Here is a 25,001-nt window from a genome sequence, read left to right as displayed (position 1 = left end):
AAAGGAAAAGGACGAACAACTAGGGGAACGAGGACGTACGATGTGGCGAACGAGGTGGAATGCCGAGGGGCAGCCACTCTGGAAAGGGCCGATTAATTTTTCGTGTCGCCGACATCGGTCGTTCGATCCTCCTGCTTTTTCGTGCGATTCCGCTCAATGAAGATCGACGAAAGACGGATCTTGCTTATGGTGGTCGTGTAGGAACGCCTGCCCGCGTCGTTAACAGGAGATCGATGGTTTCGCGTAACTGGCGTTTCGCGGCGATTCATTCTACTTTATTGTTATTGCTTCTCGTTGTGTTGCACGTGAGAAGATCGAGATCGGGACCGTTTCGATGGAACCGATGTGCTCCTTTTTTTTTTCTCTATCGTTATTCATCATTAAACTTCTTTTAAATTTTATTCTTGTGTAGAAATGGTTTACTTTATTTGTAAAAATTGTATTGGACGTAGGATCGTAGAGATTTTTTAGATAAGAACGATTTGGAAATTATCATTTAATTTAAAGTTTAAGGATTTACGGAATAGATAATGTTCCTATTTAAAAATGTTAGATATTTATCAATGTTCTATCGACGTCGAACGTAGATTTTTATCACTCATGCAATAAAATTTAATATTGTCAGACGATTTATGATGGTCTATCAAGTAGCTTAAGCATCATCGTTTATACCAAAATTGACGGGTGATTTATTGAACGAAAGTTGTATTATTCTATCTACTCTGTGTATTCTTTTTCTTTGTTCTTCTCTAATTTCATAGTTTAGTAGTTTACGAATATTTTTCGAATTTTTTAATCGTTGTTCAACCCTGACAATTTTCCATCCTCCAATAGTTAAAGGTTAACATTTCAATGCTGCATTAAAATGACAAAGAATTCAGAACGAACTATGTGGACAATAATTATTTTTCGACATGTTTGCTCAACCTTAAGATTTTTTACATTTCTCATATCAAATATACAAGATACGTTCCCCTGAAGTAATTTAGAAACACTTTTACAGTAGCGAATAAGACGATGTAGGAATTAAACAAACACACAAAACAAGTATTTTTAACTTTTGTGTTACATATGACGACATTTAGTATATAAAACGTACGATGCACTATATTTAACAGCTTGTCCGCGTCTCTTTCGGGTTACACTGTAAAAGGGTTAAACACAGTGGCAAGCATTCATCTTCTCCCAACAAACATCATCCTCCATCACCATCTTTCAAACAACCTTCGCTCAATGCTATCGCATCGAAATCGAACGTACAGTGTCGCTCTTTACATTTCGTGCCTGACTCGTCCAACTATCAGAATTTTACGTACTTACGGAAATCTTCTATCACGCGATTTAGTAGGTATAATAACTGATGCAAATTCCTTGTAACGCTTGGGCCAGCGATTTCCGTTTCTAAAGATATTTTACGATCGGCGTCGTTTATTTCCATAGCGTTCTGTCGTCCGACGCAGGTCGCTTGATCACCGAGCGGACGCGCTGCTATCTTCGCGGATATCAGTTCGAGCTATAAAGTCGTCTCACAATTACGAGGCGTCTGACAGGTGTATAGTGCGAGGAGAAACGTTAAGAGGTTCGTTGGGCGCAGGACAAGAGGCTGAAACGAAGTAGCGACGAGAAACGGCCGACAGGAGGAAGAAAAAGAAACGAGTGATGGAGGACCGGCGTGGAAATGCGAAACACGCGGAAGACCATCACGTAACTACCGGGAAATGATCCTGGTGGAAAGCTGGTCGCGATCGCGCGCTTTCTGCCATAGGTTCGCAGAAAGTCTTTTGATTAGAAATTATTGCGTCGTCAGAGAATCCGCTCGTAAAATGCCTCGTAATCGAGTGAATGATAATGTATCCTTGGTTTCATCGGCGGCGTTTTGTTAATTTATACGTGAAAACAATGTTATAGGATTTAAGAATACCTTGCCAGCTATTTTTTACTTTTTATTTTTGTATATGTACGTATGTATTTTGTAATCGCAACTTGTGATCAACGTTATCGAGGTGGGTTGTTTTCAATTACCAATGATTATTAATTACCTTAATTATTTCTAATGCATAACAATATATAATAAAGAAATTTTCAAAATATTGAGTTAGTCGATTAAGTCACCAAGTGGCTCATAATTGTAATCTATAGGCTGTACGTTCAACTATTCAAATTTCAATAAATTTTAATAATTACATTACGTTGCAATATAACAACTAGACTGCGCAACTGAAATATTTACGGGAACTCGAAACATGTAAAAATGCATAGCACGCGCATAAATATGCAAAAATACAAATGTTATACACCAAACTGTAATACCGCTGCAAGTCTACTTTACCTTTCATTCTTTAGTTACGCCGATAGAAACGTGAATTTGTTCAGTCCTTAATGTAACGATAACGTATCATAACATAAGCCATGAAATTTATAGACTCGTAAAAACCAAAAAACCAAAGAAAGAAATTCGTACAAAAAGCAAGCATTAATTCCACGGGAATCGCCGTAAACACTCTCCCGAAGATCCACATCGGGCAATGGAAAATCGAATGATCTGCATCGTGAGAAAAAGAGAGATAAAGGCTACCAGATCTAGAGAAACCGACAGAAGATTATCCAAGGAAAGGGCGTGAAAGTGGGCAAGCGAGAAGGACAAAGAGAGACCATAGGAGAGAAACGACAACGATGAAAAACAGAGAGGGAGGTCGCAGAAGAGAGGAGGTCAGCGACCCGCACGGAAATAGGATCAAAACCTTAGGTAAACGTAACTTTTCCTGCGGGAAGGGGCCGGAGGGTGGAGTGCAGAGAGGGAGGAGGGGGCGAGCCTGGTTCGGCTCATTCGGCGCGTTTGGAAATCCGCCAAAGAAATCCAGGAACGGCATACGTCGCGTCGTGGCGAGCCGCGGGGAAACCGCCACGACGACGTGCCATGCTTCTCGATCCATTAGCGCGTACTGCACTGCCGGCTAAGGTAATTGGACAGCTTCGAGGAATAATAATACACGATATGTATCATACGAATCCGGACCTCGAGTCTCGATTAAACGTAACGATGGTCCATGACGCTGAAGCTCGCGCCACTGACTTTATGGATCACGAGACTGACTTATTTCGATTAATGATGCAATGGGAAATACCGATGTTTGGCTTTCATATGTTTGATATGCAAGTTTAGACGGTTCACTGGTTACTACGATTTATTTACGATCTTGTATTGGCTACTATGAAATTCGCGAAGTAGATTGTTTAATACATGAAACAATTGAGAAAAATCTTTTGGAAAAAGAATCTAAGTCTATGTAAGTATGTGACATATTTTTGGTGCTTCGAGTTTCAATCGTGTTTTCATCAGTACGTTGAGTTTTGTGCATAGATCGCAACGTACCGATAAACGAAATTAAAATAAATGAATGAGCAACCTAAAAATCGAGCATGTTCCTTGTTAGCTTCGTTCACGCCTAAGTAGGTCATCTTCCTTTAAATGTAATTGAGTGGATGAATTCAAATGTTAGACGTCAGTAATGGGATCCATGAATCCTGCTCAAAAGCACTTAAGCAAAACCGAAAAAGAATTCGCAAATATCGCGAATTCCATCCTCCGCTTCTGATCCTTAACCCCATTCTATCGAAAAGCACGTTTGAAGCAGCGAGAACGTTCAGAGGGCAGGAAAGACGAGAGAGTACGAAGCAGGTTGCACGGTAGCGGCTTATCGCTTGGTTGGTATCTCGTTGTACCGAGAGATGCTCCGCGGGTAATCTACATCGTCCAGGAAGGAGAGAGCCCAGTGGTACGAGACTCGGTGGCCGTGTACAACACAAAAGTAGAAAGTCTTTCTCGTTCGATGACCCGCCACCTTCTCCCTGTCCAGGAAGACCCCGATACCACTGGCGTGGCTAAGATTCCTCGTGTAATATAGAAGTCGAACATCAGCCCTCTGGCCACTGGTGTTTATTCAGGAAGAGTTTTCTACCACTCGTAGATAACCGTGTCCACCGACAGTAACGAAGTCCATACGTTTTCAGCACTCTGCGCTATTCCGACAGAGAGAACGAGACGGAATAAAATAGAAGTAAAGGGAGAGCAAGATGGAAGTCTAAAGAGAGAAAAAGAGAGGAACTTCGCTTGGGACCTCGCTCAGCACCGAGATTTGCATGAACGTTCGGGTCCTCGTGGAGCACGTAGGTACGTAGATACTTACGTACGACGACACAGAGTCTGGCACGAAGAAAGTCCTCCAGGCCAGGTCGTAGCCGATGTCCGAGGAAATCAATGGAAACTATATTTGGATGTCGAGAAATAAATTGTAATCACCAACGCGGCGTGGAACGGATCGCGGAAGGTCGTCGCGTATGGGACGTGCTCGACGTTTATGTGACATTCTCAGCAGCGAGATTTATAAGACGCAGCGTGGACCGCACCGGTCTTCCTTCTGGAAATCAGAGAGAGAGAGAGTCTGAACGATTTTATGGCGGCCACTTTGTGATTTCGAAGATACGCGTGTCGGAGAAGCGTCTTCCGGCCGACACAGCACCTTTTTCTTGGACACCTTCGATATTCTTACTTCATCTTCTTGTGACACACCGTGTTTCGTTATGGGTGTCCTCGTGCATCGAGAATGACTCGAGTAAATCGATGTCATGTACGTTGTTTGTTCGAACGACACGGCTTGGCTGATTGATTTTCGGGGTTGTGTTCGTCGTATGATGAATTGCCCATTATTTATTCGATTGCAGACAACCATCGCGGTTAGCATAATTAGCTTTGTTTCGAATTTCAGTTCTATTCCTTGGTTGGTCAGATCATTAGTTTGCGATAACAACGATTAATGTTGGTAGTTAATAATCGAAATCTCTGTAAGCTTGCATCTTGTTTAATAAATTTAGGATAAAGATTTCAACTCTTTCTTAGAAATACGTAGCATGTTTAAATACTGTGATATGTTTAGATCAGAATGGGGTAAATTATGATTTAAACTTATCCACTTCGAGCTAGGATGTACATATAAAACGTTAAAGAAAGAATCGCGTGATCATATTTCGTTCCATTATTGTAAGTCCTTCAAATTCGTCTCCTTTTTCTCTCTGGTTTCTACACATTATTGTCTCTAGAATCATTTACTGTAATATATTACGTGTTCTATTTCAACGAACAAGTGAAACACATTGTAACGATTGCGGATAGAAATTTTAAAGAATTCTTCATTTCAATAACCGAAGGACTTTTGACCTCTTTCTTATTTCACGTTCGCCAATTGGCAAATTATTTCACAACAATAAATCAATATCTTATCTATTTATAGGCCTTAAGTAAATCTTTCATTACTTTCAACTTGTCATATTATCGATCGTATGATGGTGGTAATTGTATTTAAAACCAACGAACGAAACAGCATTGCGTTTCTCCGATGCAACGTTCGCCTTCTGACCACCTTCCTATGGGTTACGATATTTGCATAAAGCGAGAGGTTAGCGTTTACTTATGATAGATGGATACCAAGTAAGTACTCTTGTGTTCTTCGGAACATGACAAGTGGAAAGTTCGTTAATGAATTCACCGTGATAGAAATGCCACGTTTCCCCTCCGTCCACGAGGAGATCCCCGCGAGACACGATCGTGTAAAATGCGCGAAAAAGGAAATCGATGTTGTTTAGCCAATGCAAATTTGCGCTGCACTTCTTAATATTTCGTAACCAAGTGAGAAGATGTCGATTCGAGGCATTTAGAATCGCGAATTGATTGGATGATGCTTAACTATCGGCTGTGCAGTTATTAATAAGTAAATAAGGTATATTTCGTTTCATTGTATGTGTATAATGAGTGACACTAATGATTAAAGAGGATGACGCTTCAAGAGCTAGGAATTTTTATATCTTCCATTTAAGGAATTTATCGCTTGTTTGCAGTGAAAATCACATTTAACTGATGTATTTGGTAAATAATATTTTTCGTAAAAATAACATTGATTAGTTCCGTCTCGACAAATTAAGAATTATTAATTAGTAGCAAGGAATTTTTAGTTTGTAATTTATAAGAAGCTTAAAAGATAAGCAAATTTCTAAATACAAATCTACGGTATTCCGTCTTTTCAGTTTTTTCTAGCTGCAACGATATACTGTCCTGCAGAAGTTTCTAGTAGATTACATTTTTTTAAAAATAGTGATAACAATTCGAAACAGATGTTTTATTAGAAAATAAAACTAGAAATCAAAGAAGAAGAAAGATACAAACTACCGATATAATTTTCGAATACAATTGTCTTTGAAATAAACGAGTAACGGATAATTCTTTCGTGTTAAGGCATTATACAATATTTTGTATCTACCAATAACTATCGTAATACTTTCTAAAAATCTCAGAAGAATATTAACACTTGCCAGTAGCTGGATGTTCTTCGGGCTGTGGCAAAATATTTTTTTTTTCGTCAATTAATCATGATAAAAATGTCTTTTGAATCTTTTTGTAAAGAGGAAATAATATATTAAAATTAAAACAATCTTTACCAAAAATAATTATATATATCGGTTAATTCAGCAGCAATTTGTTAAAGTACGTCAGTTACTTATACGAATTTACGAATTTATCCCAACATAAACAACTTCTAAAACTAGCATAAAGTAGCCATTATATTGATAATTCTAGTTCGGATTTGTATACACTGATGAGAAGTCAAATTCAAACAGGTGCATAGAATGGACATAATATACAAAGATATACGAAATATGCAAAATGTAGTAGGTCAAATGTAAATCAAGCAATCTTCTGCCTAAAAATACAATTTTTTAAATATATTTTATATATTACAACACATTATACAAATGTAAATTTGCATAAATATGCGCGATCTGTCAATAACAAATTTGTCTCACGTGCCATCGACCCCATCAAAAATTTCCATCACGATATTCCAAGTTTTCCTCGAGGAAACTTCCTTTACCTCTATTACCATTACAAAAATCTAAAACCGTTCGACGAAGCTACTTGAGATACGTCTAATAATTGATGTACCTGCCGCCGAATACCAGTCGAGCGACATCATTCGAAGAGAAAAAAAGAGACGGCGGATTTTGCAGGAAGGAAGCGGCGAGAAAGAGACGCGAAGTCTGCGCGAGTCAGATGATCGATGATCGTCGCGTTGATCGGCCAAACCATCGATCACTTGCGACCTCGCGTCATTCGACATTGTGCATCGATTGCTGCAACCTCACTTCCGGTACCTGAACAATAAACGCAGACATTCTCGAGACTGCGAGAGGTGTCCATAATGGAGAGACGATTTCAAGATTCGTTTAGGAAATGCGCAAATGCTTTAATGGCGTTATTAGTTAAGTTTGACTGTGTTTTCCTGTAACGTGGTTCTCTTAGAATGACTATTGTTTAAGAGTTAACTCGAAACGATTCTGTGGAAAGGAACATGTAGTATTTGAATGAAGGAAATAATTGAGTAAAGGTTTTGGATTAGGTTTTTCGAAAGATCAAAATGAATTCGAGAAATATTTATCATTTTATTTTGAAAGCTACTATAGGATGAATACTTTCCTTACGTCTCATACTACTGATAACAAAACACTCCAATATTAAACACGAAGTAACAAAATATGTACATAGAAAGTGGAACCGAAGAATATAGTAATGAAATTTAGCATCGCATTGGTATTGGATGAAATAGGATTTTATAATATGATTTAGATATAAACGTGTTAAACCTTAAACGAAGAGAATAAAAGTAGCTTAGTACGGTTAGTAATTACACGCGCTTGTTTTATTTAATCGTCAACCAAATTTGTACATTTTATTTATTGATAATATCTGTCTTGACCGCAAGATTTTAATATGCTATCTTGATCATAAGATCGTAATTTTCAATGTTACGTTCGATTCTCATCTTTTTGTTTGAAGTATTTGCTAACTTTCGCACCACAAAAGAAGCGCGATATAAAAAACGATACCTTTTTATTGGCAACGAAATTCGACTTTTGAATTATGTAAACGATTATAAGAAAAAAGCTTTCAATTTTTGAAGCGGCTATCAAATAGCTTCTTAACCAATCTTTTACGATGCAACGAAATATTCCTGGGACTTTTTAATAGATCTGACGACAATACCACGATGCAGACACAAAAGGATCACGATGGTATAGATCGCTCGACAGACACGTAGAACGAGCGAAATAAATGATCCCAGCTGCTAAGGAAATGCAACACAGTTGCGTGGCAATTCGACTATTAATTATGTCAAATAAATGCTACATAGTAGCCAGTCCCATTGCTCCATCCCTAATGAATTCCGTGGCTAAAGATAATCGAAATATAAATCTCTTGACTCGTTTTAGAGAATAATAGCGAATTCCTTCAAAGTACCATTAGAATCTTCTTTGATTAAAATAAAGATACTACGAACTATAGATAAAATTAGAATCCAATTTAATCCTTCCATTGTGTTCGGGACTATATGATCCCATCGCGTCTTCAAATTACCGTAACCTTTTGTATTCAATTATACCGCAGCCAGATTGTTTCATTTTGTATATTATTATGGAGAGATACTTTAACAAATAAGAAGCAATTTCTCGTTAGATTTATCAAAAGATGAACAATCACAATTATTACACAACAATAGATAAGATAAAGTTTAACGTATATGATGAAAGGTATAAATTCGTTTAGAAACTATAGAATTTTTTAAAAGATTATCTTATAGAGAAACAAAAAAAATTACGAACCCACGATTTAATATAATCTTTTTAAAAAACAAGTCTTATACAGACAAGAGGAAAATGTTGTAACTCCCCCTATTCATTTATTGCTGGTATTATAATACCTCTAAACTTTTAAGTTATTATTAGAACATATAATTATTCCTATAAACTAGAAGAAATCAATAATAAATTTTCTATGAAGAAGAAAATTTACAAAGTTCTATTTAACATTTAATTACAATTCCACGTTCACGTAACAATACTACCAAATTCAATTTATTTGAACCAATCGTTAAGTTACTCATTTGAGTTACTAAAGATGCACCAAATTTTACTAAATAGTACATTCAAATTAAATAAATATTGAACCCAATATTAATCCTTTCTAATTCACCCTAGCCTTCATAATTAATGTCGCACCAAGTAGCTATGATTCCTTCGCTTTTCCCACAAAATTCTCCTTTCCATCAATCCCCACCTACGTATCGTACTGAAAACTAATTTTTTCCGAAATACTCCCTCAACATTCGTACTAACCGTTAAACGCAATCCGTTGCACTATCGACATTCGTCCTATCGCGGGATCCCGCCGGCACGAAACGGAAACTGATACGCTAGAAGGAAGGTGGTGCAACGCCTGCAGCTGACCCACTTTAACAGCTTCTATATCGGCGAATAAACAAGACGGAATGCTACCAATGCTATGGGGGACTTTCACTCGGAAGGCTCGTTCCTCGTTCAGAACCGGGACTAACCGCGCGGCGATCGATTGTTTTCGAAAGGTCGCCGCCCGGTCCTCCATTAACCAGTTTCCCATTAGTATTTAAGTTCCTCTCTTTTAGAATCGCTTAAAGGTCAGGCCGATGGACCGATCGTTTTATCATTTTTCAAAATAACCTCATCATCGTCGATACCTCTGTGCCTCCTTCTCCTAGCGTCTGGATAAACTGCGTGTGGGATAAAAAAGGGATACAGAGGGGGAGAGAAAGAGAGAGAGAGAGAGAGGGAGGGAGAGGGAGAGAGAGAAGGGAAAATTGGGGGACAGGAACAGACAGGGCAGACTGACGGAAAATATTTACGTTTCATTACGTGTTCCGTGGAAGCCAATTAGCGCGAGTCGCCAACGCGAAAAACGTGAAAGGGAGCTCTTTGTGTCCCTTCGTTTTACGCCGCGCCGGCTCCATAGACTGAAACATACTCTCCGGACGATTCGTCAAGGTTACGCAATGCCGCAGAAACGATTGGAAATGAAATCCTTTCGTTCGAGGCCGTGTCTTGATTGTTTCAGATTTCGAGACTTGCCGCCAATTTTCAAAAGTTTAACGACCGTGGGACAAGGGAAACCGTTGACTTTGCGGTTACGAAGATTTGTGAATAGAGTGCTCTCCAATTAGCAATTGTTCTTCGTCCATTGTTTTGAGGATTCGAAATTCATTCGACTTGACTACGTTCTTGGAAGTATAAAGAACTATCTATATATATAAATATATTTTCTATTAATACATATGATCATTTTAAATCCTCTTCATTACAGTTTTATTTATCTTCTTCTTTTATTTCATCTATAAAGTTGCTTTATGTAGTTATAATATAGTACTAATGTACTATATTATTTCTATAAATTCTAAGGTATTTGATCTTCTGGTTTTTTCACACCACAACATGTAAAACTTGGAAAGTGAAAGTGCGAATTCAGAAATTTAACATTCCTTTATACCATATTGTCATATAACACTAACACAACAAACAATGTTGTCGATCCGTATGTATTTTCTTAGGTATTTCTCATATTACCAAATATGAACACAACAGTTGTTAGATGTACGATAAATCCAGCTGATCGTTATACAATTTTACTTATTTTCTCTCTTCGATCATTATTTCATATTATAAAATGTATGTAGAGATACTCTTGAACGTAGGGGATCGCATTCTATCCCTATATTTCACGTGAGAGTTCGACTTCCTATCGAAAGATGTCTGTTTTGTCCCATAAGTACTGGAAGAATCGTCTCGCAGGATATTTTCGCCGTTCGTCCAGCAAAACATCCGTCACTGCGCTCGGTCGTTCCATAAATCTTGAAGAACGTTCGGTCGGCGTGGCGTACGGCAAGAAACGAACGCCGGGTCACCGGATATCGTTTAGATGCTCGCTCGGAACGCGGGCCGTACGAACAGAGTAAAGAAAGAACCGCGTTGATCGTATGTCACTTTCCAACGGAAAAAGAGAGCCAAGACGAAAGCTGAAAAGCTTGCGGAGATCGCGGTCAGGAATTATGTGAATTCATTAACAAACGTGTCATGCAATCAAACTGCTATTTACCAATCGATTAATTCAACGATCTGAGCGATTTACGGCCACGTAGCTGAGCTATCGTCGCATCGCTGCTTGCTATGCGTTACTTTTCTTTCTCCTTTCCTCGTTTCTTATCTCGTCTGCTACGTATCTGTTTCCGTCATCTTCTTTCTTCTTTCTTCGTTATGCTCCGTGATAGCGTCGACGTACAAATTTTAATATTTTATATTATTACAGTAATTTATATATCGTTAGAATGATATTTTGTTAGAATTCGTTGTAATCGAAAGAATATTATTATTATATATATATTATATATCATTAGTAGATAATTAGCTACTTTTTGTACCGTTGCTAAATGGCTGAATAATTATTAATCGTTTACCTCAAACTTTCTATTTTTCAAACTCTTATTTTCAAATAGAACAGATTCGTTTTATTGCACTATATCGTTTCATATCTAACAAACGTAATAAAAAAGAAGACTCGTGTTGGATTCATCGGTTCGTTTTTTAATTGCCTCCTTGAAATTCTCTCCCCGTTCTATAACTACGATGGAGAAACCACACAAGGAACTTTATTCGCCAGCAAAACTGCTTAAGGGGTCGTGTATCGTCTACTATCGTTACATCGTATCGAGGCGTAAACGTTATTCCTTCGATGCAAGTATAATTGTCGAGTAAGTGATTGTCGATGGCCAGAGGGATGATCCTTGAAACAACCGAGGTGAACACACTGGCTACGCGAGGCGTTTTCATGCTTCTCCTATTCGTTTTCGTGAATTAGGTAAGAAATCATGCGTGTCGTGGTTATCTAGACTTTATAGCCGCGAAATAGGGCTGGACAACGTTCATGCTTGAGCGAAAGGCGTAGAATCGAACGATTTGGAAATGAAAAGGATTATCTGACAGGCATTGTCTGCTATAATGTGGAAACTAATCCATTCGTTTCGTCGCATATAGCATAGTATTAACTTATTGGAAAATTTTAGCCATTGTTGGCTAGAATCATTAGCTATCTAGAAATATTTTCTAGTAAAAAGCGTTAGTCAGGAATTCTGTCCTTTTGTTATTCAGGAAGATTTCTTTTTTGGTATGAAGAGTTTTTATTTTTCAGAGTGTTTCACATTATGATTATGTAACATAAAGGACTATTATAATTTCTTATTTTGTAAAGTAATACAGTAGACAAAGAATTATATGAAGCGTATTTTCTATAGATTGAAATGTGCAAATAATTTATTTACAAAAAGTTACTTTATAATTGAAATTTTACATAAAAAGGAGACAAGAAGTATAATTCATGTCATCTAGCTTGCTCCTTTAACCTAACGTTGGCTAGTAGATTGAGCAAATTATATACGGACACAGTAGTATGAACCGTTAGCGAATCAAAGTATGTACAATACGTAACGGTATAAGATTTTTTTACAGATTAAACGTAATATCTTGTTAGTCATTTTCATATATTATTATTTCACCTTTCGTTTAGCGTGGTATGTCATTTTTCTATAATAATAATATGCAAGATACCAACAATATCCTAATACATTTTAACATCTATTCCAAGAATAATCGTGTAAGAAAAGTTACTGACTAAATGCAGTAAATTACGTTTAATACCTAGCCATAAATTTTCTGAATATAATCTCTTCGATATACGTAAACCGACAGGTCTTGATTTATTGCTACGTTGATACATTATGCATTTTCGAAACGTTTAAACAAGATGGATATTGATCACTCTACGTCAATAATAAGGAAAATAAGGGATTAGACATTGCATTTTACAATTGTTGCATGATTATTGAACACTGTGTGTTCGTACTGTTTATATATTTTTAATATATTATTTCTACGTCTGCTATAATATTATAATTTCAAACATTGTTGCTTATTATCTACTTATTAATATCCTGATTTACTTCTCTCATGTGTCGCTAACTATGAAAGATAATTTTTATGAAAATAGATCTTCAAATTCCCTCTAAAGGCGATTTAATTTAATTTTAATCCATTTCTTAATAGAAAACCATGGGCCGTATCTCATTTTACATTATAACAAATTTTCCACTGCTAGATTACACTTTAATATCCTTTTTCCCCCTAATTATAAAAATCTATATAAAATCCTACAATTGCTAAAGTTTTTAGTAATCTGAAACATACCACCCCCTTCCAAATATAGAAATTCAACCGATGATTTCGGCTGATTGTGAGTCGCCAATGTGCATGTGAGTCATCGCTATAGCGAATGATACGACTGTACCTAATTAATTGAGAACAAGAAAAAACAAGAAAAAGGAAAGAAGATCAGGACCCTATATTATAAATTCCAAACCAACTGACTAGAAACACCAAGCACGTAGCAAGTATCTCATGGAAAAAGGTATTGTAGTCAAGAATAGATTGATATTAAACCATTCCCGTGGAACTTGGATCGCAGCTTATTTCTAGCTGGCACGCTCGAAGCGTTAAACTCTATCTTTGTAACAAACACACGTTGCAAGTAAATTTTTCAGCAGCTCGATTTCACAGGCCAAGGTTATTAACACCCGATGGTTTCCGGTCGCTCGTTTCGCGATTTTATCGAAATAAATGCTACGTTTTACCACGCAACCGAACCACTTTCGACCGGGAACGCTTATTTGAATTTTACGACGAACCGGGTATTTTCGATTTTACAGTAATGGCGTCCTCGGTTGAGATACCTTGGAAATGCATCGTTGCATCATCGATATCTTCTACACATCGAACGCACGATCGTTTCTGCGGGATATGTATGCGCTATGACTAGTTTTAAAAGAATTTTTTCCTCCTGCTGCACCAGCGGCGGAGGCGGCATGATGCAACCAGCTGATTTTACATTTGATGGATTTCTATGGGTACTTGTACGCTTTGTGTACCAAAACAAATTCGATATTGCTAGTCGTTCTTCGCCGATCGAACGGTGGTTTCGTATACTTTTAATTCACAATTGAATTCGATACAAAATATCTGTTCGAAAGTTTCGCAGTAAAATGTAAGAAATGTTCGAGAGCTATCTTTGTGAAATCAATTACAATTCTTTACGACGTTTTATTATAATCTAAGTAACGTTATAATTTGTATTTTTTTTTTTTTTTAAAGAATGAATTCTTTTAATCTTTTACAGGTTACCAGCGTTCATTCGGTTTCTCATTTAGTTTTGTAACATTAAGAGTATCAAGATAAACGATATCCGGACGATGGTATTAGATGGAATAGAATGTACCAACTAAGATTGAATATATTTTAGATAGTATAGATTAGTACGTGCCAACTGATGATTGAAGATTGATATACTTTTTAATCTAATATTGTTTTATTACGAAACTCTGGATATTTCTCTTTGGCTACTGTGTTTAATGGCCAACCTGGAACAATATGTATTTTACATTTTACATTGCAGTATTTGATTTATTATATTCATAGTAAATAATCTTATCCTCTTTCTAATATGCTAGCTGTTAATGGATGGCCAGTACAGTTATCAGATCAGTTGTTCTTATTATTTCCATTTAAAGATGCGAAGTTTTTGTCTCCATAGTTCGTAATTTTTCTGTGCTCAATGATAGAGAACTTTCTAAAATAAATTTAACAGGAATTTCTTGCAATTTTCTGATTTCTAACTTAAATTAAGGAAACAAATCGAGTGTTTTTTAAGTCGTCATTTATTAGCCCCCTGTGTAATCTCGTTGAAGTTCTAGCAGATTACACGTTCGTACGAAACAGTGATTTATGATCAGTTGCTTTCGATTCTTATTGCATTCCTTGAATTCCACACTTCATCGGCACGGTTATTTTCCCTAGAATGCATTTGAATTTCAGCTCTTGGGGATACTCGTTTTATATCACCAGTTTCATTGATCTACAATATAAATCTGTAAGTACCAACTTCCAGCGAACATTCGTTTCATATTCTCTCGGTAGACTTAATTTTTTCCATCATAAATGTTGAAGTAACTACTTCGAGAAAAACTCTACATCTTTATTTATGTACATACATGACCTGCAGACTGCTATTATTCAGAAATATTCTAAATAAGGAGAGGTGCATATCATTGTACCCTTGAATATACATTATGTTTTGGTTTGCAAGGTCTAAGAACAAAAGAACTAATAAACAAATTTCTATTTATGTTCTCTGTAGCCTCTAGCTAAAGCTACAGGGTTAGCTTTTTTGGTAATGTCCTTTTGATATAAATATATGAGCGATCGATTCCATTGTCTAGTAACACTAAGAGAGAAAGGATATGAATCAGCATAAACTTATACCTTTAGTTATTTCAATATACTTTTCCATTACAGATTCATTCACTCGTTCTTCAATCAGTCGACCTCAACCTCAATAATAAAAAATGTAGCATACTGTTGACGAACATATCGTTGAAATGAACTATTCCAATCTCATCAACCACGCCTATATGTGCAAACTAATTCTATTTTCTTGGGCCAATGAATACATACATACGATACGTTCACGCAATACGAATATACTAAATCCTATTTCTGTGGCTAATGAATGTTTACAGATTCAATATAATTAATATTTCACAGTAAAATTATGCGTTGTAGCTTTGAATATCCATAATCCATAAAGTCACCAAAAACTTATTTAGTCCACGGATATACACTGGCATATTTAATATAAATTAGATGCTCTTCTCTGCTTTTAGTTTCTAGTTATTTTGCTATTAGGTTGTCCGAAAAGTTTCTTTCGTTTCATAAGATGATAATAGATGGACAACAATTTCTTTTTTTTATTATTTTATTAAATTAGGTATGATCTATTTCGTTATATTTCTATCATTATGTTCGTGCATAATTCAATAAACTAATATAAAACAAAAAACATTGTGCGTCTATTATTTCCTTATAAAACGAAAAAAACTTTTCGGACAACCTAATACAAATCTGTTCTTTCATTCTTATCATAAGTGCTTTAAAATGTAAAATGCTAAGTAAAGGAGAAACTGTCAGATTTTTCGAATAAAAAGTATGTATAATATTTATGGTCGCAATAAAACGGCTTTTAAATTAAATTATTAATTAAACAAATTTTGACGCTTTAAACAATATCGATAAGTACGAAAAAACAATCCACGTCAGAAGGTTTAAGGACGTAGAATCACGCAAGTCGTCTTCCACCAACTCTCGTCCCACACTTGCATTACAACACCAAACACCCTCAAACCATAGCAAACTCGCTGCTAAATATTATCCGCCGCGCATTCAGCGATTCAAGACCAACTCACGATCAATCTCACCCACTATATTCTCGACACAAATCATACCAGTCATACACAGCATCGACAATACGTCCCACAACATTTTGTCGATGACCGCCCACTAGATGTACCGGCATAAATCAATCTTGATACACCAGCCACGAGCGACAGCGAACCAACCGGAAGAAAGAAACAAAAAGAAAAGAAAAAAAAAAAAAGAAAAAGAACAAGGAACGAAGCACAGACGACGTTCCGTGGCTCGTTGCCTGTCCGTGTCAGGCTTCTCGAGAAGCCGCCACTCCAACACGCATTTATCGATACACAGACTCATAAAACTATTCCAACACTTGTACACATTTTTTATGAATATATTATATGTGTCATACGAAACATTTTGAAATTCATTAACGCTGTTACGAGAATTACGTAACCAACAATGATCTTATTGATGAAGTTTGAAACAAATCTAAAAATATACGTAGGAATTGGAAGATATTCAATATATATATGTGTGTGAGTATTTCGTATAGATCACGAAAGTATTTAAGAGCTATCGTTGATTTTATTAATAAATCTCAAAATATAATACTTACTACATTCTTGAGATAGCCATTATATTAGGATAGCTATGTATACTAATTTTTAGTGAAACATACTTTTAGCATCTTGCAACTTCTATAGTCAGATTGTTTCTAATTTTACCAATATACTCATGACAGTCGTGTCATTATAGTACTGATGAAATTTCAAAATGATTTATATGACACGCAGAATATATGCACAGAAATTTTGTATGATAGATGTTCAAATGCTTATAGAAACCTTTTACGAACATACAGATTGAAACTTCTATATACATCTTGAAATTAGTTTCAGATTTGACCAATATAATCATAACAGTCGTGTCTCATTACAGCGCTGATGAAATTTCAAAATGATTTATATGACACACATAATATATACGTGTAAGCTTCGTCTAATAATTTTCTGTGATATGTTCGAATATTTATAGAAATTCTTTACGAATATACCAGACTGCAACTTATGTACATCTTTCAATTTGTCTGGAATTTGACCAACGCCAATATCGACATCGTCGCATCTCGTTACAAAGTTAATGAAATTTTTTAATGTTTCGTATAATACGCGCAATATGAATGTACAAATTTTCTACGCCAAATATTCGAATACTTTCGTAAGCCAGTGCACGTCGAACCGATGTTCGGCGTTCTTCAGCGTCGCCCGGAGACGTGGCACGATCGGTTCTCGTAGTCGGAGTTCGGTCGTTGAGATCGATGGAAGGAAGCCAGCTGCCGCGGCAACCGGTTGGCGCCGCTCTGTCGAGCAACCTCCAGTCAAACAGAATCGGCTCTAGCCAAGTCTCCGCAGGGGGTTCTCTGGCCACGTTACGCGCATTTAGCACACAATGCGCGATTACAGCTTCGCGAGCGGATAATGAAACGATTTCCGCGATACGCGAATAATAACTTTGGCCTGCGGGACCCTCTATCGCTTTGTTTCGCCAACCGACGGTAACTTGCCTCCATGCACCGGCTCTTTTCGTGGATTACGAATTATTATTAATTGCGAACATTATGGAGTCGAGCGCGTATCGTGATATTTTTATGCTCTTCCACATTTTCAGTCTGATTATTCGTTTGAGTTTATCGTGTTATTCCCGTTACGGTTCTTTCACGTGACAATTCTATTCCTTTTCACAAGTAAAAACAGGTTTAACGTTTGAAGAAAAATTTTAACACACCATCATTGATAACATCAACAACGATTCTTTTAGGCTTTCTTCAAATTTGAGAGGCTTGTTAGCACGATTGGGTCTAAAATGATTGAAAGAACGTAGAGGAGTTAATAGTCGACGACTAAGTTATTTAAAATGTAGTTGTCCGACTAAAAGTATCTAATTCTGTTGACGCAATCAGCATGTCTTTAGTTTTATGCGTTTTAAGAAAGTTAGTTGGAAAGCAACGGAGATAGCGGGAAATGTTGCTAAAACAAATATTATTACACAAAGTAAAAATATTTTTACTGAAAAGATATGAAGCTCCTGGGGAAAGATTGTCATATTTTAGTGGCAGCGAATGTGCTAATGGATGGTTATTTGTAGAAAGCGGTTGTAATGCGGTGCCGATTTTAGATTATGGTTTCTGCGAGACAAATGGAATATATTTTTGTACTTGTAAGCTATTTTAAAAGGAGAAAGAATTTATGTTATAATTACTAAGTTTCGAGTATTATACCTTGTTTTAATCGAAAAAATTTAATCGAAAATTACCAAGAGATCTAGCGTTATCTGTTCCCGACTCTTCCATATGATATTTAAAATTCTTATCTTGACATGTCCCTTTTTCAACAATTTCTATTACACCTTTTTCAAATAAAAATAATTTCTAAAAAAATAAAATACATATAGTCATCGACAACAGCCCCATATATCTTATAAAAAATTCATCTGTATCATCTCTATCAAAAATGACTATACGCAAAGCAACGTCTCCTTTTCATCTAAAGCAAAAGGATACAGGTCGAAACCTATGAAACGACATTACAAAATGATGGTACGAGTGATAGACAAAGGAACAAGATACTCGCATCGTTGGACGCGACTCGCGAATGAAAAGCTCTTCAAAGGCAGACAAGTCACGGCTGAAAAGTCGCGTGCTTTTTTATCGTTAATTTATGGGCATCCGCGCGAACCTGCCATTTGTATTATTGTACTTACGACTGAGAGCTACTAATGGAAACTCCGTGTCCGCTAACGCATCGCGGATTAGACGCGAGATAGAGGCTGCGTTCCTACCGGAAAGAGCTGCGCTCGCGATCGTGCCACTCGCGTACACGATAAACCGAAATAGGTGTTCGAGCCTAAGCGCGATCTAGCCAGCAACGAGCCGAGTCTAATTTTAATGAGTTTCACTTTTTTATTGCGCCGGAGCAGTATCGGTCTGCTCGTTAATGGCCACGCTCCGATGCCGTTAGGATTTTTGTACAGTCATTCCTGCACCACGGGAAGCCGTTTGGCCTGTTAATTGCGTAATTACCTTTAAAGGAGAATACGGTACTGGCCGAGCGTTTTCTTTTATCACCGACCACTGGATATTTGATATTTTCACCTCGAAGCTAGAATAAGGAATTTAGGATGAAGGGTTTATAAATTGGTGGTGTTTCTCAGAACTATTCTTCATGAAATAATCAATAATAACTGAAATAAAAGTTTTGTCTGAACTTTATCTTTGCGATTCTTGATAAATCTGTTATTTATTTTATATAAATTATGTATGGAATTTTTTAAATATCTGAAAGAATAAATTGATCGTTGGTTACAATACTTTTTAAACGTACATAATTTGAGATGGAAGTACGAGTTTAGAGTTAATTTCTTGCCTTGCGATTTATTTTTTGTCACAGTACGCTCAATAGGAGGTAACGGTTATTATGTGCTAGAGCAAAAGCATTTATTAATATTCCGAATCTATAACTTAACCATAAATATCATTCTTATTTGTTAATTTCGATTTGCGGTACGTATCATGAGCTAGATTCGTGTATTTTTTATGTTTGGCCCGTATTATAAGTCTGATATTATGAGACAGGGAGTTGAGTATTTAGTATAAAATACTATAATACTAGAATGTCTATAGATATTCATTAGTTGATTCTTGAATAAGTAATTTTTATTAATATTCGATATAAAATATTACGTAATAGTATTTCGTAGTGCTCGATACTTTAAATTGCAAAATTTAATAGTAACGTTTAATAGTAAAAACTCCGAAGAAACATACGTAAATCTAAAGAAAACAGCACCTGAAACCCTTATTTTTGAAATACACAATATGCGTTTACACGAATACACGAAAACACGCTTAACTTTTATAAATATGTATTCGAAAAAATTGCATTCCGTTGGAAAAAAGCTAGAAGCTCCATACGTATTTCGAAGGAACTATGTTCTTAGTTTAATAGCCAAGCCATTGTTCGTCCGAGAGAAGAATTTTCTCCTGAAGTTTAAACCATGGTCGTTAAAAACGTAACGAGCCGTTTCAAATAGAAAACAACAATTGTTTTCGTACAAAGAGCACGATCGCGTTGATTATTTCTTCTTCGGGTTTTACCTTCGTACAAACAGTACGCGTTCCCGGTCTAAAATAACAGCCACGAACTCTAAACCCAGTCCGAAAACACCTTTCTCCGCTCAACTATAATATAATCGCACCAAAGATTCCAAGTTTCGCGAAAACAACCGACTATTTTGCCGTTTCGATCTCCTTCTTCGATCACAGAAACTCTATGAGAAGAAAACAGCAGAAAAGACCACAGATTCATTAACAAAAAGAAAAAGATCGCGGAATTTCCTACCAAAAAGAAGAAAAAGAAGAAAAACGTCCAGCTACACAGCTCAGTACTGATCTGCTCAATAAATTCGTCAAGTTACAGTGAACGATTTTATTGCGCCAACTAAGTAAACACAAGTAAAGTTCCGCGGGCTTATTAAATGGGCACGTTATTCATACGAGACTATAGTAAAAATTGGCAATGTGACGATCGTTTTCTCCAGTGCAATATACCTTGCATTATATTTTCCATCAAATTAACCAGACACGGATATAACCAATGAATTTTACATCCTTCTAACTGCACCGGGAAGGTAAATATTTCAACAATCAGGCAAAAAACTCGAAATTTACTGAAACCACTTTACACATAGCATTTTACGACTCAGGATACGTTTCATTTCGACCGAATGCTCGCATAAACCGGCAATAATTACAAGCTCCGGTTGCATACAGAAATGCCTATGCAACGTTTCTTAAATCAACCATACGTAGCGCAGAGAAAGACAGAAAGGGGTGGCGCGGCTTGTTTAACAGGTGAACATTACGTTGCCGACGATTTCCTCTTTCTCTGTGCGCGGAACTCGTGCGACTCTGCTCGAGATATTAAATTTTAATACTTGTACTGAAACATCGACGGGACATCGTAATTCAAAATTCAATTACCAGTACCGTTTCCCTCCTTCTTTCTGTAGCCCGCTGGTTAAAACACTGTCTCGAAGCGACGCGAACACCGCAGCGGTCGTCACGCTCGTTTTTCCATCGGCGCGGCCGCTACGAGGTTAATGAGAGGTAAGTGCGCCACGATCGGTATAATGAAATAGCTGCTGCGATACGAAAATAATAATCCGCGTCGTGGCCGCCTACCAAGATCGAGAAGCTCGATATTAATACGCCATAAGGTTTAGACAATTAGGATAATACCGCGTCCGGGCGAATAATTATAGCCCCGCCGCTTCGTACCATCTCTTTTCGCTCGCGTAATGGAAGAGGGAGAAGATGCGCACGGCCCAGACCCGCCTGTCGACGCGGTGTTTAATGACATTTAATAATCTCGCGATTCGCGGCACGGTAAACGCGATGTTTGCCTGTAATTACAATGTCCGCGCGGTATAAACACGAACGATACCGAGTTTCCTTTTTTCTGCACACTGCACCACCCTTTACGGCGACACTCCACCGCAACCGTATATAGGTACACGTGTGCGCAACAACGGCCGAAATTAAGCCGGCAGCTAATGGCCAGACAGAAAAAGTTCCTCGCGGTCGAACTCTTTTGTTTTATGCGCACACTTTCGCGCCAGCTTGATGCTCCGACATTAAATTCACCGCGATACAGCCGGAGACTTTTTGGCGTGCTTTAATTTCGGCTACCGCTCGCTACACCCGGGCACAGATGTTTCGACATCATTTTCGGAGACAGCTACTTTCTTTAATGAGAGGTTTCTCGGCTTCTTATGCTTCTCTTCTGATGGCGGACTAGTTCTTCGATGCACGTACAGACAGCAAAGCGTAAGGGGCGTAAGGACTGTGAATTTGGCAGATGATGCTTTCGATGTTTATGTCGTGATAAATAGATAAAGAGGGATGATGATTTCTTAGGAAAATAAGAAACGAAGTGCGTACGAGGTAATGGAATGGAGTATCTACATGCTCGATCAACGATTTTAAGACAATTGTCATACCGGTTTGTCGGAATTAGAAACAGCCAAGTAAGATCAAGAAACAGCAGGAAATATCTGACATTAGATATTTTATGTACGACAAAGGAAATACAAAGTCCTGACAAAGTATATTAATAATTTCATTAGAAAGTACATGAAATTTAGTATTTACATAAAATTCTTAATTTTTATGAAAATGAAAAGTGTTTTAAGATATTGTGTGAGGATATATCTATCTATCTATATATATATATATATGTGTGTGTATAATGCTATGGAAGGAGTCGAAATTTTTTCGTGTCAAATGAGGTCAGTACATTCTACGATTTAAAAAAAAGAAGAATGTTTCACAAACATAAAAATAACGATATTGGACATCAATAAGAAACTACTTCTGAAATTTATCTCGTTAAGAGCTTCTTTTTTTTATTAATCTTCGTTCAGTTTAATGGATACTTGTGTACGTTTAGCAGAAAAACTTGAAACGTACTATGTACATTGAGGTAGTAAGAAAGTATGCTATCAACAAACCAGACAGTTATTGCAGAAAAGATACTACACATTGAGCAAAAAGTAAACTATTTAGTGAATATCAAAATTACGACCGTGTAATATATTGAAATTAGTTTTTAAACGATTTCATTAGGTTTTAAAGACGGAAAAAAGGATTTTAATTCTATATATTTATATATTATATTAATTAATACAGCTAATATGATAAACTGTTTCATTTAATTAGTTAAAGGAAATAAATAAAGAAAAGATATAAAAATAAACGTAGTAACTTCCTGTTGCATGCTTTCTTAATTGGATAATTATGTTATGTCGTGCGTTAGGTGAATCATTATAATTTACTCTTTTAAATAACTAAATAGCTTCAAGGTAATCCTGGCGATGAATTTCCACGTGCATCGATTAAAATGGAACTGCTCGAAGGAAAATGACGCATTCCGTTTCTAGACAAGAAGATAACCAAGACGAGAACCTTGAGATTCGAAAAAGTGCTAAAAAACAAAAATTATTCCCAAGCATCTAATTATTTTATTTCGCGGAGAAATAAACACGTTCGACACAAGTATTTTTTACTATTTCCAAGGATAAAAATTTCTTCAACGCGTTAATTTGTGGTGATTCACCCTGTATATTTATTTTATGGTACATTAAACGCGTATAATCGCTTGGAAATAATGACCAATGAAGTAGAAAATTGACGAAGGTTTACCATATTTTACCCAATCTACTTTATATTCAATAAAATCATCAACACCGTAATCACCGGCTATATACTGCGATAAATAAAAATATATTAATACTTCGGCAAATAAATAAAAATTCACCGTTTAAATGCTGCAAATGTTTACCACTTAAAGCCTATGCACCTCATATGATAGCTACTAAAGCTATCAACATCAAGGTAAGAATATATTTATGAATAATTGATGATTTTAAATAAAATTCCACAAGAAGAATGTTTTAACGAAACTTTTCTGCATATAGTAGAATTTTACTACGTACGGACTTCATTTGTCTCGGTTACTGCTCGATTAACTCAACTAATATCGATCAAATCTACTTGTTTGATCTTGAACTTCTATCGCGAGTGAAAAATACTATGTAGTAGAGAGAATTGGCGAACACGTATTACAAGAACTGTTTGACTCCCGACAAGTTCAGATAAATTGAATTCTGACTTGCTCGCTTCCAGCCATTAATACACCATTAATAGACCACACACATTCTAACTAAAACAACAAAAACTCCTCCCTGCTGACCGTCGCTAACTCTATCGAGATGCACACTCTTCTATATTAAACAAACTATAAAACAAATGTAAATATTTGTAGCAACAAATAAAGGATTGGAGAGAAAAGTTGGAGTTTTATCATATTACAGAAACCGATCTGATCTTAAACGATCTCGTAATTTTAATAGCATTGTTACGATTAAAACTTTTCTTCCGATTTATTGAAAATCTGTATGAAATATTTCTATTAAAAAATTCGGATTTATAATTTGTTTATTGTGTATTCGATCGACCCTTACCTGTTTAATTCATTTTTATATTCTTTTTACAATGAATGTATGTGTATCTCAGTCAATGTGTCCCCCCAAGGTTGAATCAGTAAAGTAATAATTATAGAATGAACTATAAAAGAACGAAATTTCTTATGAAAAATAGTACAAAACTATCGCAAGAGATATGCATAATTTGGTTATGCCTGAAATGATTCATTATTCGAAGCAGCAAAATTTCAAACCGTACACGTAACATCGAAGATTGTGTATGCAAATATACAGTTTGAACCACGGTATAATATTATACGGCATGCGTATCATATGCGCAACAGCCTACACCGTTATCGTCGTCATTGCACGTTCACTGACAAAGGAATTATGTGTAAATCTGTTTGGCCACGGAATGTCGTTAAATTCGTCACATTGTGCCGGCGGTCTGACTCGGCCTGAAAATTAATGAAGGATTCGATCGTAGCGATCGGCCTTTAAGCTCGTAGCTTGTATTATTTACGAGAATCGGTAGCCTTATGACACATCTATATCTTCGGGTTATAGTAAATAAAGCGTAAATCCCGCCTCGTTGTGTAATCACCTCTCGTATGTGTAACCGCAGTATTTTCATTACTTCTCGCAGAATGTGCATGTATATTATAAGTACATACGTTGATCTACTAAAAGAGTGGGTGTACCTTCTATACTTATTGTTAGTTACAGTTTTATTTCGCTATTGACACTGTTTTGTA

General features: G+C 36.5%; 1 protein-coding gene and 1 long non-coding RNA gene across 3 annotated transcripts in view; both read right to left on the bottom strand.

Moving 5' to 3' along the window:
* LOC126870707 (UPF0489 protein C5orf22 homolog) overlaps positions 1 to 25,001 on the bottom strand; it is a 419,981-nt gene that overhangs the window by 360,628 nt on the left and 34,352 nt on the right. The gene's annotated exons all lie outside the window — the stretch shown is intronic.
* LOC126870713 (uncharacterized) lies at positions 12,172 to 16,802 on the bottom strand. Of its 2 annotated transcripts, none has more exons than XR_007691410.1 (2): positions 14,893 to 16,802; positions 12,172 to 14,807 (listed from the first exon to the last, which is right to left on the bottom strand). It is a non-coding gene; the product is annotated as an uncharacterized LOC126870713 (long non-coding RNA). The 2 variants fall into 2 exon arrangements; XR_007691411.1 differs by having other exon boundaries at positions 14,897 to 16,802.

The sequence above is a fragment of the Bombus huntii genome, chromosome 1 (assembly GCF_024542735.1).
Source record: "Bombus huntii isolate Logan2020A chromosome 1, iyBomHunt1.1, whole genome shotgun sequence".
In the NCBI taxonomy this organism is placed as follows: domain Eukaryota; kingdom Metazoa; phylum Arthropoda; class Insecta; order Hymenoptera; family Apidae; genus Bombus; species Bombus huntii.
This window is presented reverse-complemented; position numbering and strand designations above follow the sequence as displayed.